This window comes from Oncorhynchus mykiss, chromosome 9 (assembly GCF_057628025.1).
Source record: "Oncorhynchus mykiss isolate SJ-2025 chromosome 9, ASM5762802v1, whole genome shotgun sequence".
Taxonomy (NCBI): domain Eukaryota; kingdom Metazoa; phylum Chordata; class Actinopteri; order Salmoniformes; family Salmonidae; genus Oncorhynchus; species Oncorhynchus mykiss.
The window spans coordinates 48,455,551-48,473,138 of record NC_143030.1 but is presented as its reverse complement, the minus strand read 5'-3'; the positions used below and the strand labels follow the sequence as shown (position 1 = coordinate 48,473,138).

The following is a 17,588-nucleotide window of genomic DNA, read 5'->3' as shown; positions in this document are numbered from 1 at the left end:
CAGAAGAATTCAGGACATTCTGGAGGCAAAGGGGGGTCCGACCCGGTATTAGATGGGTCTACATCATAAACTAACCAGTGAGTGTATAGAGGTCTCATCTTTGTATCTGTGCCATTATGGCAACTGTGACAGCACAGGCATCTCGAACTACAGAGGACCACTGTACTGTGCACTACTGTACTGTACTGTACCCCACTGTACTGTACTCTACTGTACTGTACTCTACTGTACTGTACTCTACTGTACTCTACTCTACTGTACTCTACTCTACTGTACTCTACTGTACTCTACTCTACTGTACCGTACTCTACTGTACTGTACTCTACTGTACTCTACTGTAGTAGGGATGTGACAAATGGAAAATTTCTTCATGTTTAAACAGATATTTTTTATCAGTTTTCCGTAAAAATCCCTTGTGAATTCACAATGCAGAATATGGTCCTATTGCGTATGACCGCTATGGGGCAATAATTCAGTCATAGGCTGAATCTCAAACCGAAAACCTGGCCCCTAAGTCCTGTATCGAGGGGCTGCTTTCTATTTTGATCACTGTTTAATAGTTTGATAGTGGTTTTGGTCACTCAACATTCCAACTGCCACATAACAATATTACAAAATTCTAAATCCATTTGTGAGCATTGTCTCCCGTGACCTGTTGTGCAGGTCACTCGCTATGAAACACAGGCACTGGGACAGACACAGACGCACACTCTGATAGACAGTGGGAAAACAAAATGACAAAATGACTTCTTTCTACTCATGCACAAAATATGTGCAAGTATATCGGTCACCAGTGATTTCCTCAGCTGATTTAGCTTGTTGTAGCCTGCCTGCTAGCTAGCTAGCTAGCTAGCTAGCTAGCTAGCTTCACTGACAAACACAGGGGCAGGTTGACGTTTATTGTCATGAGTCTTGTCCTGGAAGCAGAACTGAGTGACTTCTCCATAGATAGGCGAGCTGCAAAGTCAAAATTCACTCTAAATATTGCTTTTTGGACTTAATTTAAGGTTAGGAGGCTAAGCAGTATGGTTAAGGTCAGGGTTAAGGTTAGGATTAGGTTTTATGATTTTGTGGCTGTGCCAGCTAGTGACCACTCTGCAGAGCTGCCTCCAGAACAAGATTCGAAAAACGCTAACCTGTACACAGGGATGGAACTTTAGCAAGCTACAATAGCTACACCCAAAAGGGTTCTTCATCTGTACCCATAGGATAACTTTTTTGGTTGCAGGTAGAACCCTTTTTGGCTCCAGGTAGAACCCTTTGGGGTTCCACGTAGAACACTCTGTAGAAAACGTTCTACATAGAACCCGAAAGGGTCTCCCTGCAACAAAAAAAGGGTTGTCCTATTGGGATAGCACCCTTTCTCTAAGAGTGTAAGGATTTTGGGCACTGCACTGATAAACAGTGTGTAGCTTGTCACTCATTTGCAATAGTTTGACAGCTTGCTGATGAAGTTCCCAGTAGTCAGTCCGTACTTCAGCATGTTTACAAAGCACCAATCGTTGTAACATTGGGTCAGCTAAAAGCACAGCGCAGCAGCAGACTCCATATACTGACTCAGGGCAGAGCAGGCTGTTCTCTGCTGTCGCTTGCCTTTCTCTGCCACTTCTCCAACTTAATGGTGGTAAAGTGCAGAGCACTTCCTATCTGTGGTAAATCATTTGAAAGATGCATATCTCCCAACTTTACAGCATTGCTGCATTAAGCATTTGTTGTAATTGACATTTTCCCCTTTATTATGATGATCGTGACCTGTTGTTAGTGGTAGTTTTTTAAGAACTGCACTGGGATTTTAATTTTGTGAGAAAAAATTAAAACAAAGAAACAGTTAAGGATTTTTTATGTTAACGTCCCAAATTTGCTCAAACATTTTAATGTTTAAAAGTTCACACCCCTATACTGTACTGTAACCTACTCTACTGTACTTTACTGTACTCTACTATAATGTACTCTACTATACATTTGGTCTTTAACTTGTCATGCTCTCAACTTGCTAGGTCTGGATCTTGGAAACAATGTCCTGGTATAAATATTGGTCTTGGAACCTGGATATAACCTTCGTTTTTGGTTTACAAACCATAGGAAACCCAATTTGAAGAAGACTCCAGCCACCCAAGTCGTAGACTGTTCTCTCTGCTAAATAGCTAATCATAAATGGCTATTGGGACAACCTGCAATGACCCATTTTTGCACTAACTCTCTTGCACTGACTAGTATGCACACACACTAGACTCTACTCACACACTCACACAGACTTACACTGACACTCCAACACACACATACAGTGCATTTGAAAAGTATTCAGACCCCTTGACTTTTTCCACATTTTGTTATGGTACAACCTTATTCTAAAATTGATTAAATAATTTTTTACCCTCATCAACCTAAACACAATGCCCCATAAAGACAAAGCAAAAACAGCTTTTTAGAAATGTTTGCAAATGTATACTTTGTTGAAGCACCGTTGGCAGCGATTACAGCCTCGAGTCTTCTTGGGTATTCAAGACCAGGCTCTGGCTGGGCCACTCAAGGACATTCAGAGACTTGTCCCGAAGCCACTCCTGCATTGTCTTGGCTTTGTGCTCAAGGTCGTTGTCCTATTGGAAGGAGAACCTTCGCCCCAGTCAGAGGTCCTGAGTGCTCAGGAGCAGGTTTTCATCAACGATCTTTCTGTACTTTGCTCCGTTCATCTTTCCCTCGATCCTGACTAGTCTCTTAGTCCCTGCTGCTGAAATACATCCCCCACAGCATGACGCTGCCACCACCATGCTTCACCTTGGCATCGTGTTTCTCATTGCCTTAGTCCTTTAGGTGCCTTTTGGCAAACTCCAAGCAGGCTGCCTTTTACTAAGGAGTGGCTTCTGTCTGGCCACTCTACCATAAAGGCCTAATTGGTGGAGTCCTGCAGAGGTGGTTGTCCTTCTGGAAGGTTCTTCCATCTCCACAGAGGAACTCTGTAGCTCTAACGAAGGCCCTTCCCCCCTATTGCTCAGTTTGGCCTTGCGGCGCAGTCTTGGTGGTTCCAAACTTCTTCCGTTTAAGAATGATGGAGGCGACTGTGTTCTTGGAGACCTTCAATGCTGCAGAAATGTTTTCGTAGCCTTCCCCAGATCTGTGCCTCAACACAATCCAGTCTACGGACAATTCCTTTGACCTCATGGCTTGGTTTTTGCTCCGACATGCACTGTCAACTGTGGAACCTTATATAGACAGGTGTGTGCCTTTCCAAATCATGCCCAATCAATTGAATTAACCACAGGTGGACTCCAATCATGTTGTAGAAACATCTCAAGGATGATCAATGGAAACAGGATGCACCTGGGCTCAAATTCGAGTTTCCTAGCAAAGGGTCTAAATACTTACTCTGTTCTGTTCTGATTTTATAAATTTGCAAACTTTTCTAAAAACCTGTTCTCCCTTTATGGGGTATTGTGTGTAGATCTCTGAATAAGCTTGTAACGTGACAAAATGTGGAAAAAGTCAAGGAGTCTGAATACTTTTGGAATGCACTGTACACACACAAACACTACATACACCCACACACACATAACATATGCACAAACTCACACACACACTTTTACACTCACCACATTCGCTGTTGCTACTGTCTATTATCTATCCTAGTTAAGTGCCTAGTCACTTAACCCCTACCTACATAGCTACCTCAATTACCTCTTACCGCTACTGATACTCCCTGTATCAGCCATCTTATTTTCACTCATTATTGTTATTTGTTATTCACTGGATATTTATTCCTCGTGTCACTATTTCTATTTTTTATTACATTTTTTATCTTTAACTCTGCATTGTTGGAAAAGGACCCGTAAGTAAGCATTTCACTGTTAGTCTACACCTGTGTTTTACGAAGCATGTGACAAATAACCTTTTATTTTATTTTATTTGATAATTGGCTTCCAACTCATAGAAATCCTCACCTAGCTGATGGTGGAATTACAGTGTCTATGCTAAAACGAGTTATATCCATCTAGTCCTTCATTTACAGTGCTTTCAGAAAGTATTCATACCCCTTGACTTAATCCATCCACATTGTGTTGAGTTACAACCTGAATTAAACATTTATTAAATATTTGTTTAAATGGTCACCCATCTACACACAATACCCCATAATGGCTAAGTCAAAACATGTTTTTAGACATTGTTGCAAATTGATTGAAAATTAAATACAGAAATATCTAATTTACATAAGTATTCACACCCCTGAGTCAATACATGTAATTACAGCAGTGAGTATTTTTGGGTAAGTCTCTTAAGAGCTTGGCACACCTGAATTGTACAATATTTACCAATTATTAATTTCAAAATTCTTCAAGCTCTGTCACATTGGTTGTTGATCATTGCTAGACAACCATTTTCAAGTCTTGCCATAGATTTTCAAGCAGATTTAAGTCAAAACTATAACTCGGCCACTCAGGAACATTCTCTGTCTTCTTGGTAAACAACTCTAGTGTAGATTTGACCTTGTGGGTTAGGTTATTGTCCTGCTGGAAGGTGAATTCATCTCCCAGTGTCTGGAGGAAAGCAGACTGAACCAGGTTTTCCACTAGAATATTGCCTGTACTTAGCTCCATTCCATTTATTTTTTATCCTGAAAATCTCCCCAGTCCTTAAAGAATACAAGCATACCCATAACATGATGCAGCTACCACTATGCTTAAAAATATGGAGAGTGGAATTCAGAAATGTGTTGTGTTGGATTTGCACCAAACCTAACACTTTGTATTCAGGACAAAAAGTACATTTCTTTGCCACATTTCTGGCAGTATTACTTGAGTGCCTTGTTGCAAACAGGATGCATGTTTTGGAATATTTTTATTCTGTGCAGGCTCCCGTCTTTTTTTTCCCCAATTAGGTTAGTATTGTGGAGTAACTATAATTTATTTAGCAAAACTTATTTAGGTTTGCCATAACAAAGGAGTTGAATACTTATTTACTCAAGACATTTCATATTTTCATTTTATATTAATTAATAAAAAATTCTAAAACATACAGTACCAGTCAAAAGTTTGGACACACCTACTCATTCAAGAGTTTTTCTTATTTTTTAAAACTATTTTCTACATTGTAGAATAATAGTGAAGACATCACAACTATGAAATAACACATATGGAATCATGTAGTAACCAAAAAAGTGTTATTACAAATCAAAATATATTTTATATTTGAGATTCTTCAAAGTAGCCACCCTTTGCCTTGATGACAGCTTTGCACACGCTTGGCATTCTCTCAACCATCTTCATGAGGTAGTCACCTGGAATTCATTTCAAATTCAGGTGTGCCTTGTTATAAGTTAATTTGTGGAATATCTTTCCTTCTTAATGCGTTTGAGCCAATCAGTGTTGTGACAAGGTAGGGGTGGTATACAGAAGATAGCCCTATTTGGTAAAAGACCAAGTCCATATTATGGCAAGAACAGCTCAAATAAGCAGAGAAATGACAGTCCATCATTACTTTAAGACATGAAGGTCAGTCAATCCAGACAATTGCAAGAACTTTGAAAGTTTCTTCAAGAGCAGTCGCAAAAAACATCAAGCGCTGTGATGAAACTGGCTCTCATGAGGACCGCCACAGGAAAGGAAGACCCAGAGTTACATCTGCTACAGAGGATGTTCATTAGAGTTAACTGCACCTCAGATTGCAGACCAAATACATGCTTCACAGAGTTCCAAGTAACAGACACATCTCAATATCAACTGTTCAGAGGAGACTGGGTGAAATCAGGCCTTCATGGTGGAATTGCTGCAATGAAACCACTACTAAAGGATACCAATAAGAAGAAGAGACATGCCTGGGCCAAGAAACATGAGTAATGAACATTAGACAGGTGGAAATCTGTCCTTTGATCTGATGAGTCCAAATTTGAGATTTTTGTTCAAGGCACACTTAGCCAGCATGGCTACCATAGAATTCTGCAGCAATACGCCATCCCAGCTGGTTTGCGCTTAGTGAGACTATCATTAGTTTTTCAACAAGAAAATGACCCAAAACACACTTCCAGGCTGTGTAAGGGCTATTTGACCAAGGACAGTGATGGAGTGATGGAGTGCTGCATCAGATGACCTGGCCTCCACAATCACCCAACGTCAACCCAATTGAGATAGCTTGGGATGAGTTGGACCGCAGAGTGAAGGAAAAGCAGCCAACAAGTGCTCAGCGTATGTGGGAACTCCTTCAAGACTGTTGAAAAAACATTCCCCATGAAGCTGGTTGAGAGAATGTCAAGAGTGTGCAAAGCTGTCATCAAGGCTATTTTTTATTTATGTATTTATTTAACCGGAATTTAAATAGGCAAGTCAGTTAAGAACAATTTCTTATTTACAATGATGGCCTAGGAACAGTGGGTTAACTGCCTTGTTCAGGGGCAGAGCGACAGATAATTTTTACCTCAGGGATTCAATCTAGCAACCTTTCGGTTACTGGCCCAACGCTCTAACCACTAGGCTACCTGCCACAAAGGGTGGCTACTTTGAAGAATCTCAAATATAAAATATATTTATATTTGTTTAACACTTTTTTGTTTTTACTACATGATTCCATATGTGTTATTTCATAGTTTTGATTTCTTCACTATTTTTTCTACAGTGTAGAAAATAGTACAAATATTGGCCGGTAGGGAAATCCTTGTTTCATCGCGCACCAGCGACTCCTGTGGCGGGCCGGGCGCAGTGCACGCTGATCAGGTCGCCAGGTGTACGGTGTTTCCTCCGACACATTGGTGTGGCTGGCTTCCGGGTTGGATGCGCGCTGTATTAAGAAGCAGTGCGGCTTGGTTGGGTTCTGTTTCGGAGGACGCATGACTTTCGACCTTCGTCTCTCCCGAGCCCGTACGGGAGTTGTAGCGATGAGACAAGATAGTAACTACTAATAATTGGACACTACAAAATTGGGGAGAAATAGGAGGTACAATTTATTTTTTAAGAAAAAAGAAAATAAAAAAGAAAAACCCTTGAATGAGTAGGTGTGTCCAAACCTTTGACTGGTACTGTATAACACATAACAAAACAAAGAACAGGAAGACATTGTCATAGCCTGGCGCATTGTATACAGACATCAACAGTTGTTTTCTATTGCTGTGAATAGGTGTATCCAAACTTTTAACTGGTACTGTATGTGTAATTATCCGCCACCATTGTTTGCACCCCTATTACCATTCTGTTCAAACTCTCTTTCGTATCGTCCGAGATCCCTAAAGATTGGAAAGCTTTTGACTGGTACTGTATGACATGTTGGACGACATGTGTGCTTAAAGTTAGAAAAAATAGGATACAAATTCGATTTTTTTCCCAACCCCCAATTTCCACCACTTCTGTAGAATGACCCATATACTACCATCATAGAGTCAAGTATTTGCCAGTAGTTGTGGTAAGGCCAGCGGCTAGGTTGGCAGTGGTATTCACACTTTTTCTGTGAGAGCCCTCCTTTGACATTTGAAAAACTTGGCAGACCTCATCCATGTACAATGATTCCCCAAGATGTTCTCATGGTCTCCTTTTTTGACCTTCCACCTGTCCTAAAGTGTCTCCGTCCTAAAGTAATCTCCGCCAACTTGATTATATTTGTGTGTTTTTATCTTTCTTTTATATTCGGCAGTAATAGGTCCACGCACCGGGAGCAGAGCTTTCAACGAAACTCACAGAAGCGGGGTACGCACCAACCTTTCCCCATTAAAAACAGTTCAGCCACGCCTGAACTCAAGCGATAACGACATACAGATTTTGTTGTATTATAACTGTAATTATAGCTCCCGTCCAAATGTCATGAATGATAGACAGGTAACTGCCAAAATAAAGGAAACACCAGCATAAAGTGCCTTAATAGGGCATTGCGCCACTTTGAGCCAGAACAGCTTCAATGCACCTTGGCATAGATTCTACAAGTGTCTGGAACTCTATTGGAGGGATGCGACCCCATTCTTCCACGAGAAATGTAATAATTTGGTGTTTGGTTGATGTTGGTGGAAAACGCTGTCTCAGCTGAGGCCCCACTCCAGAATCTCCCATAAGTGTTCAATTGAGTTGTGGAAGCACCTGCTTTCAATACACTTTGTATCCCTCATTTACTCAAGTGTTTCCATTATTTTGGCAGTTACAGTGCCTTGCGAAAGTATTCGGCCCCCTTGAACTTTGCGACCTTTTGCCACATTTCAGGCTTCAAACATAAAGATATAAAACTGTATTTTTTTGTGAAGAGTCAACAACAAGTGGGACACAATCATGAAGTGTAACGACATTTATTGGATATTTCAAACTTTTTTAACAAATCAAAAACTGAAAAATTGGGCGTGCAAAATTATTCAGCCCCTTTACTTTCAGTGCAGCAAACTCTCTCCAGAAGTTCAGTGAGGATCTCTGAATGATCCAATGTTGACCTAAATGACTAATGATGATAAATACAATCCACCTGTGTGTAACCAAGTCTCCGTATAAATGCACCTGCACTGTGATAGTCTCAGAGGTCCGTCAAAAGCGCAGAGAGCATCATGAAGAACAAGGAACACACCAGGCAGGTCCGAGATACTGTTGTGAAGAAGTTTAAAGCCGGATTTGGATACAAAAAGATTTCCCAAGCTTTAAACATCCCAAGGAGCACTGTGCAAGCGATAATATTGAAATGGAAGGAGTATCAGACCACTGCAAATCTACCAAGACCTGGCCGTCCCTCTAAACTTTCAGCTCATACAAGGAGAAGACTGATCAGAGAGGCAGCCAAGAGGCCCATGATCACTCTGGATGAACTGCAGAGATCTACAGCTGAGGTGGGAGACTCTGTCCATAGGACAACAATCAGTCGTATATTGCACAAATCTGGCCTTTATGGAAGAGTGGCAAGAAGAAAGCCATTTCTTAAAGATATCCATAAAAAGTGTCGTTTAAAGTTTGCCACAAGCCACCTGGGAGACACACCAAACATGTGGAAGAAGGTGCTCTGGTCAGATGAAACCAAAATGGAACTTTTTGGCAACAATGCAAAACGTTATGTTTGGCGTAAAAGCAACACAGCTGAACACACCATCCACACTGTCAAACATGGTGGTGGCAGCATCATGGTTTGGGCCTGCTTTTCTTCAGCAGGGACAGGGAAGATGGTTAAAATTGATGGGAAGATGGATGGAGCCAAATACAGGACCATTCTGGAAGAAAACCTGATGGAGTCTGCGAAAGACCTGAGACTGGGACGGAGATTTGTCTTCCAACAAGACAATGATCCAAAACATAAAGCAAAATCTACAATGGAATGGTTCAAAAATAAACATATCCAGGTGTTAGAATGGCCAAGTCAAAGTCCAGACCTGAATCCAATCGAGAATCTGTGGAAAGAACTGAAAACTGCTGTTCACAAATGCTCACTGAGCTCGAGCTGTTTTGCAAGGAGGAATGGGAAAAAATGTCAGTCTCTCGATGTGCAAAACTGATAGAGACATAACCCAAGCGACTTACAGCTGTAATCGCAGCAAAAGGTGGCGCTACAAAGTATTAACTTAAGGGGGCTGAATAATTTTGCACGCCCAATTTTTCAGTTTTTGATTTGTTAAAAAAGTTTGAAATATCCAATAAATGTCGTTCCACTTCATGATTGTGTCCCACTTGTTGTTGATTCTTCACAAAAAAAATACAGTTTTATATCTTTATGTTTGAAGCCTGAAATGTGGCAAAAGGTCGCAAAGTTCAAGGGGGCCGAATACTTTCGCAAGGCACTGTACCTGTATATTCATGTCATTGTCACCAGTGAACTCAATTACACTCAAATGTTACTTCAACTTCAACCAGTGAATGCTAGCGATGCTACCGCTCTGTCTTAATGAGTGTTAGCATGCTGATAGCACACCCTGCACACTAAAATGTATATTTTAATAGGTATGCAGTAGGTTGATAAAAATATCAACAAAGTTATGACGAGCTGCAGTAGTTCCGATGTTGTTTGTTTTGTCACTGGTTATTTTGACAAATCACGATTTTGCAGGTGTTAGCATCTTTTGAATTTCGGAAGGGGAAGGGAAATTCGGGCCCCAAACTTGCAAAGAGAGAGGGTGGAGCTTCTCGCTCCAGTTCCACCCCTCGTTCTAGCATTTCTTGAACACTTCTCTTAACATGTATGGACCCAGAACTTAATCGAGCAGCTGACCAATTACGCAATACTTTAGTTCCGGGTTAACTGAGATTAGCTAGTGATAGTGATGCACAAGCTAGGCCTATTTGAAACATCACAATCTCCTGGCAGCATTTACCTGACAGTGTCATGCCTGTTCCCGCTCCTCCTCGCTAGTGCTCGACCTGACAGTGTCACGCACACCTGTCACCATCATTACGCGCATCAGCGCTCGCTGGACTCACCTGGACTTCACCTGGACTTTTTGTTTTCCCCTGTCCAGACACTGTCCGTATTCTGTTCCTGTCCGTGTTTCATTAAATGTTCCCTCCCTGTAATTGCTTCTTGTCTCCAGCGTCATTCCTTTTACACATTTTTGAAGCATCAGGGAGGGTTTTGTTTTTTGTTGAAGACGTCAGGCCCGGGTGCCGCTGCCGTAGGAACCCGGGGGTGCCTCAGCTGGCTCATCGGGCTTCCAAGCCTTTGCCGACTCGAGAGGTTTCATTGCCTCGGTTGGCTCGGCAAGCGCCCATCCCACGTCATGCCTCAGCCGGATCGTCGGGCTCCACGCCTCAGCCGGCTCATCAGGCTCCCACACCTCAGCGGGATTGTCAGGCTTTCACGCCTCTGCCGGGTCGTCGGGCTCCACGCCTCAGCCGGCTCATCAGGCTCCCACGCCTCAGCGGGATTGTCAGGCTTTCACGCCTCTGTCGGATCGTCAGGCTCCACGCCTCAGCTGGCTCATCAGGCTCCCACGCCTCAGCGGGATTGTCAGGCTTTCACGCCTCTGCCGGATCGTCGGGCTCCCACGCCTCCGCCGGCTCGCCGGGCTTCTACGCCTCAGCCGGCTTGTCCACCGCCCACATCTCGGCCGGCCCGTCAGGCTCACCCACGTGGGACGCCGGGTTGCGCCCCTAGGGGGAAGGGGGGGGGCCTCTTCCCGCTCTTCCTCTCTGGCGCTACAGGGCGCCAGGCTGCCCATCATTACCCACACCTGTCACCATCATTATGCACATCAGCGCTCGCTGGACTCACCTGGACTCCATTACCTTTTTGATTGCCCCTCTTATATCTGTTTGTTCCTCTGTTAGATCCCTATGTCAGCATTGGTGTTTTTGTCCAGACAGGGGAAAACTCCGTATTCTGTTCCTGTCCGTATTTCACTAAATGTTCCCTCCCTGTACTTGCTTCTTGTCTCCAGCGGCTTTCCTCACAGACAGATCAGTAGCTTGAAAATCCCCCCAAAAACTTGAAAACCTAAATGAAAACCCATTTGATTTTTGCCCAATGTTTGAAAAGAAAATTAAAACTGAACATAATTCACAATGATTATTATTGTGTTTTAGTTTCTTTTGGAGTCGAAGATAATAGTTTCAGTACAGTTTTAGTTTTTGAAACAAGTTAATTATTTTATTTCAGTTTACTAAATTGTTTTTTCATGATTAGTTTTGGCTTAAATTTCAGTTTTAGTTTACTATAATAACCTTGCTATCTAGTGCACCTGCACCCCGTAATTCACAAGTCTAAAAAAGAATCCCAGTCGGCAATGCCCTAGTTAAAATATTTTAAACAGAGGGGCGGCAGGTGACAAGCTTGTGTGTATGATTCATAAGCTGCCTTAATTAATACTACTGAATGACTAGGAAGCATCTCATTTCTGTTCAGGTGTGTATGATATGGAGTATTCTCAAGTCATGTGCAAATGCATAGTAATGCATGTAATTTGGTGTAGGATTGCATGTATAATTGTATTCAAGTGTGTACCTGAATGTGTATTTGTAAATAGTATTTGTGTCCAGTATATTGGTCTTTGTTTTCAAAGGTGTGTGGTAAATGTGTGCTCATGTTCAGGTGTGTGTAAGAAAAGGTTTGTACTGGTGCTCAGATGTAGGCCTATCAATGATATATAGATAGATGTGGTATATGAGATAGTTAATTCACTTGTTTCATGTGATGAGTAACCTTGCCGGAGACCTGAAAGACTTGTAATTTTGTGTTTGTGCTGAAAGACCCAACGTCTCGGCTTTTGCTTAGCAGGTTAATGCAGTCCGGACGATACATGGTCAGTAACACTGGTGCCAAGATTGAAAGGAAGAGTGAAAGTAGTGGAGCCAGTTCACCAGACGGGCTTCTTCTGACACCATGCCAGAGATCTAAACAATTGTGTAGTGGCTCTCTCAGAAGGTTTAGCTCAGTAGGCAAATGTTGTTTTCAGTCACACCGACAACCAATTTCCAATATCCTGTCAGTTGTGTAATATATGGTAATCTACAGACAAAAGTGGTGGCAATAAGCAGTTCCTCCGTCCCTTTCCTTATGGCCCTGTTAGACAATACTTAAATGATTAGGTTGGCGCAAACAACTGGCCACAATGCAACGCAACGGCAGAGCCAAGAAAAATCATTACCTGCCATTAGACACGAAAGCTTGGTATAACTTAACAAAAACGAAAATGTTTTACGCAATTCAATAGGAAACAAAAAAGTTGAAACAAAGTACTACAGTCTCTGCCTGAGGATGAATATGTGCCTGATATAAATGATTGATAATGTTCACAAGACACCATTGTAGTTGATATATTGAAAAGGCGCAAGAAAGGGGAAAACCTAGTCAGTTCCACAACTGAATACATTCAACCGAAATGCCTCTTCCGTATTTAACCCTCTGATTCAGAGAGGTGGGGGGAGGGATACCTTAATCAAATGCCCAGGGAGCAGTTGTTGTTCAGTGTACACTACCTTGCTCAAGGGCACAATGCCCACCTTAGGGATTTGAACCAGTGACCTTTTAGGTTACTGGCCCATCGCTCTTAACAGCTAGGCTACCTGCTACGTTATACCAGAAGCTTTGGTGAGTCAGGCTGTAGACCTAACCACAGATGCATCCATTTTCTAGTAATTTCTGTATTGTAATTTACTGTTTTTTATGCTGCCAAAGCGTTGTATTTTCTGAGATCCAATTCCATATACATAAAACACGCAATTCATAAAACCATTCAACTGTCTTCTATCTTCTTCTCACAAACTCTGAAGTTCTCAAGCGTTTAATTTTAAACAGTTCAACCGAGTTCTTGCAATGGAATCATACATAGATAGATCTTCTTCACTCTGACTGCAGGCAATGTACAGTAAGCCGTGACTTCTCCGATGATTACAGCGCTCGTGCCTTGTCAATTGATAACGGTTAATTCGTTTCGAATTCTGTCTTGTTCATCAAATTAGGCATATCAACATTTAATAAAATGCATCCAAGGATTACCTCCTATGTAGGCACAGTTTAGGCTATATTTTATTCAAGAGGTTTGCATATAAATTCTAGTCTCTGGTTTTCTAGTCTATGAAGGGTTGGTTTCGCCATGACATCAACATGTTAAGTGAAGAGAAATACAGTTTACCTTAAGCATTGAATTAGCAACAATACGCAATTTTGTTTTGTTTTAATAAACAGCAGTAGTAGCTACTTATCTGGTTCATAAATCATGTAAATAGGTTTGTTAAATTAATCTAATCACCCAGCCTCGAGAATTATGCGTGGATGCTTAGGCTAATGTTGTATTCTTACCTTATGAAAGATTCCACCCGCAGACTATTCCAATCTTTCTGTGATATTACTTTTGCTGTAGTCCACAAAAGTCGTGGTCAGTCCTTACATTCCGAATTGAGGAACGACACCGGCGACCATTAACATCAATCCAACAGTGTGATTTCGAAAATGAACGGGCAGATTTGAAACAGTATCAGCACAGCTGTACGTGGCCATTATTGTAGCGTGCGCGTCCTTTGTCCTATTTGGAGAAAATAACGTATATTTGACGGCTGGCGGTGCACACCACTAATGGAGTGTCATATCTACAAAAATGAGTCATAAGAAATGATATTGCTCGTAAATTTCCCCATTTAATTAAGGCCACAATGCTCCATATCACATAGGATGTAGGCCTACCCGCCGCTAAGAGAAGCAGTAACTGAACGATATCTGATTGCGCCGCTGGATGGATGTGGCATGCTTAGTTCCCTGTGGCAGTGGGAGTAAACCGCAATAATAAGAAATAATTTATTGGGACAATATAATTTTCTTGGTTGTCGTCTCCTCTGTGCTTAGCCTATATTTGTAACATCTATACAATACATTATTGATGCGTAGTTTCAACTACCCACTTTTTTTCTTTCCCCTGGTTGAATATGATTATTTGACTCAGAGGAGAAAAGACTCTAAGATCTATTTTGATCCAGATGTCATTTCAAAAACATTATAACTATACTGAACAAAAATACAAACGCAACATGCAATTTCAAACATTTTACTGAGTTATAGTTCATATAAGGAAATCAGTCAATTGAAATGAATTCCTTAGGCCCTAATCTATGGATTTCAAATCAAATTCAAATTTTATTTGTCACATACACATGGTTAGCAGATGTTAATGCGAGTGTAGCGAAATGCTATGACTATGGAATACAGATATGCATCTGTTGGTCACATATCTTAAAAAAGGCATGACAATGGGCCTCAAGATCTCATCACAATATCTCTGTGCATTCAAATTGCCATCGATAAATGCAATTGTGGTCATTGTCCGTAGTTTATGCCTGCCCATACCATAACCCCCCGCCACCATGGGGCACTCTGTTCACAACGTTAACATCCGCAAACTGCTTTCCCACACGATGCCATACACGTGGCCTGCGGTTGTGAGGCCGGTTGGATGTACTGACAGATTCTCTTAAACAATGTTGGAGGAGGCTTATGTTAGAGAAATTAACATAAAATTATCTGGCAACAGCTCGGGTAGACATTCATGCCGTTAGCATGGCAATTGCATGCTCCTTCAAAACTTGAGACATCTGTGGCAGAACTGCACATTTGAGAGTGGCCTTTCATTTTACCAAGCACAAGGTGCACTTGTGTAATGATCATGTTGTTTAATCAGCTTCCTGATTTGCCACACCTGTCAGATGGCAAATGAGAAATGCTTACTTGCAGGGATGTAAACAAATTTGTGCACAACATTTGAGAGAAATGCTTTTTGTGTGTATGAAACATTTCTAGGATCTTTTATTTCCGAACATGAAACATGGGACTAACACTTTACATGTTGCGTTTATATTTTTGTTCAGTGTACATTGTAATGCTGGAGAACACAAGTTGACCCGGGTGCTACATTTTATGCATGTGTGGTTGCACTGGCAGTGAAATGTATTTTCGTCAAATTAAAGCTATACTGGACAAGGCTTTGCATCGATAGCTGAGTAACGACGTGAATTATGAATATACTATATCCTAGTATATCGTAGCGCAAATGGATACAAAAGATACATTATTTTCAGCTTGAGGGACTTGGGATATCCTTCCGCCTGGCGAGGTATAAATATCAGAGTAATTCCGTACCATGGGTGTGATGCGCGTGCCCCCTATAAATACCTGGGCGCATAGCTTTACTTCCTCTTTTCTTCCCTCGGCTACAATGTAGAGTGAGAAGTGGATGAAGACTCTGTAGATTAGTTTTTGTTGAGTGTGTAGAGTATACTCTATTCTGGGAAGAGCTTAACCCTCCCAGGAGTGCTCTGCAGTGTTTTGTCGTCAGTTAGGATTTTTCTTACAGGGGCACTAGGCTCAGTTGTCGTGTCTGTCCGCATGTTAGCCTCCTGGCTAATTGCGTTACCTGTTGCTTGTTAGCTTCAGCTGGGAGTTAGTCTCTTCTCTGGAGATTGAGGCTGGGTACCGCACTTACCCAGGATAGGGGAAACTTTGTGTGTTATCTAGCTCTAGCTAAACACAGTTGCTCTCCAGAAGTAGGACTGATGATTGCTGAGTCGCACCTTAATTTCCAGGCTTCGCATCCTAGCTAGCATACTCTCTTGCTGGCTTGAGCTGCAGCTGTTGCATTTAGAGCATGTGCGCCTCCGTAATCTCACAAGAGTTGGCCAGTCTGTTCTCAGGACATCACCTCACACAGTCTGTTACTGTGTCAGTTGAGTTTGGCTCCTCACATCCATACATTTTGGACATTGTGAGTGGAATTTATCGAATGCATTCTGATATCCATAGAATATATTATGACTTAATTCACATATATCCCTCAGAGCAGAACTACTTTAAGACTATTATCTGGTCTATAAGACACATCTGTATTTCTGCTTATGTCTAGACGAGGAGAAGATTATCCAGGCCATACTTTTGCAATAAATGCAATGCTGGCTTGCATGTTTTGTGCTACTCTTGGCCGACGCCTATGTGATGCACGATTAGCTATGATGAAGGAGACAAATGCTAGAGGCTCCAGGAGCAGTCTCAAGCATAACAACCCTCCCCAGCGGTGGGCCCTCCCACCAAGCAGTCCAAGAAGGACAGGGGACCTACTCTAGATGAGTTGGAGGCCCAGGCAGCCTCTCTGTTTTCGCAGGTCCGCTCTCTCTGCCCGACAGGATCCGTTGAAGACTTAAGACAGGATCCTGATGCTATCTCCATCCTTGCTGGTAATGACCTAGACTAAGGATGGGCCACCTCAGTCATCCTGATGGGTGTGGCCCCGGTATCGGCCTCTTCTCCCAACCCCATCTGGAAAAGTGGTAGGAGCTTATGGAGTGCCCCTGGGAGCTAGATACAGTCCTACAGGGGTACACACTCCAGTCCCAATGCCGGCCACCATCATTCAGTGAGGTTTGGTCAACTCAGCAGCCGACTCCTTGAAAAGAGAAGCTCTCCAACTGGAGATTGCCTCCCTGCTGGAGAAGAATGCAATCAGACAACTCAAACCATCAGAACAGCACAGGGAGTTCTATGGAGTATATTTCCTAGTCCCCAAGAAAGATGCTGGCTTTTGCCCCGTCCTGGACTTGAGGCCTCTCAACCATCCCGCATCCTACAGGCTATCAACCCAGGCCAGTGGTTCACCACTCTCGACCTAAAAGAGGCCTACTTCCACGTACCGATTCACCCGGCTCACAGGAAGTTCCTGCGCTTTGCATTCAACTGCATTGAATACAAAGTGGGCCTTCTACACCTGCAGAGGTGGTTCAATGCTCAGGGTTTACATTCCAAGGAACAAAGGTATTGTCACCTGACTGTGTCTAAGGAATGTGCAGGAGCACTGGCAAAGGTGGCGATCCCTGAAATTCCTTCCAGGCAGGAAACGCTTGGGCAGAGTCCATCGGAGGGAACTTGTTCAAACAGACGCCTCCTTGTCAGGCTGTGGAGCAGTATTGAGGGGGAGAGCAGCCAGCAGGACATGGAGCCCTAGCTGGTCCAAACTCCACATGAACACTCCAACTAGCTCTGCTAAATTTTTCTCCCAAACATAAACCACCAGGGGGGTCTGGGTGAGGTCACAGCAGGGGAGTCACAGCAGCCATTTCAGCATGTCATGATAAAGAGCAGGATGGTCCACTTGGCAGCCATCCGCTCATGGCAATATTTCTTAAGGGAGTCTGTAGATTACGCCCCTCAAGAGCCCCCTCAGTTCCTAAATGGGATTTGGATCTGAT

At 42.5% G+C, this 17,588-nt stretch overlaps 1 protein-coding gene across 2 annotated transcripts in view; it reads right to left on the bottom strand.

Moving 5' to 3' along the window:
* gpr153 (G protein-coupled receptor 153) overlaps positions 1-14,235 on the bottom strand; it is a 62,272-nt gene extending 48,037 nt beyond the window's left edge. For both annotated transcript variants that reach the window (XM_036988078.2, XM_090184378.1), the window contains exon 1: positions 13,666-14,235. The gene's annotated coding sequence lies outside the window, so the exon portion shown is untranslated. The remainder of the gene's footprint in view (positions 1-13,665) is intronic.
* Between the last annotated feature and the right edge of the window lie 3,353 nt (positions 14,236-17,588).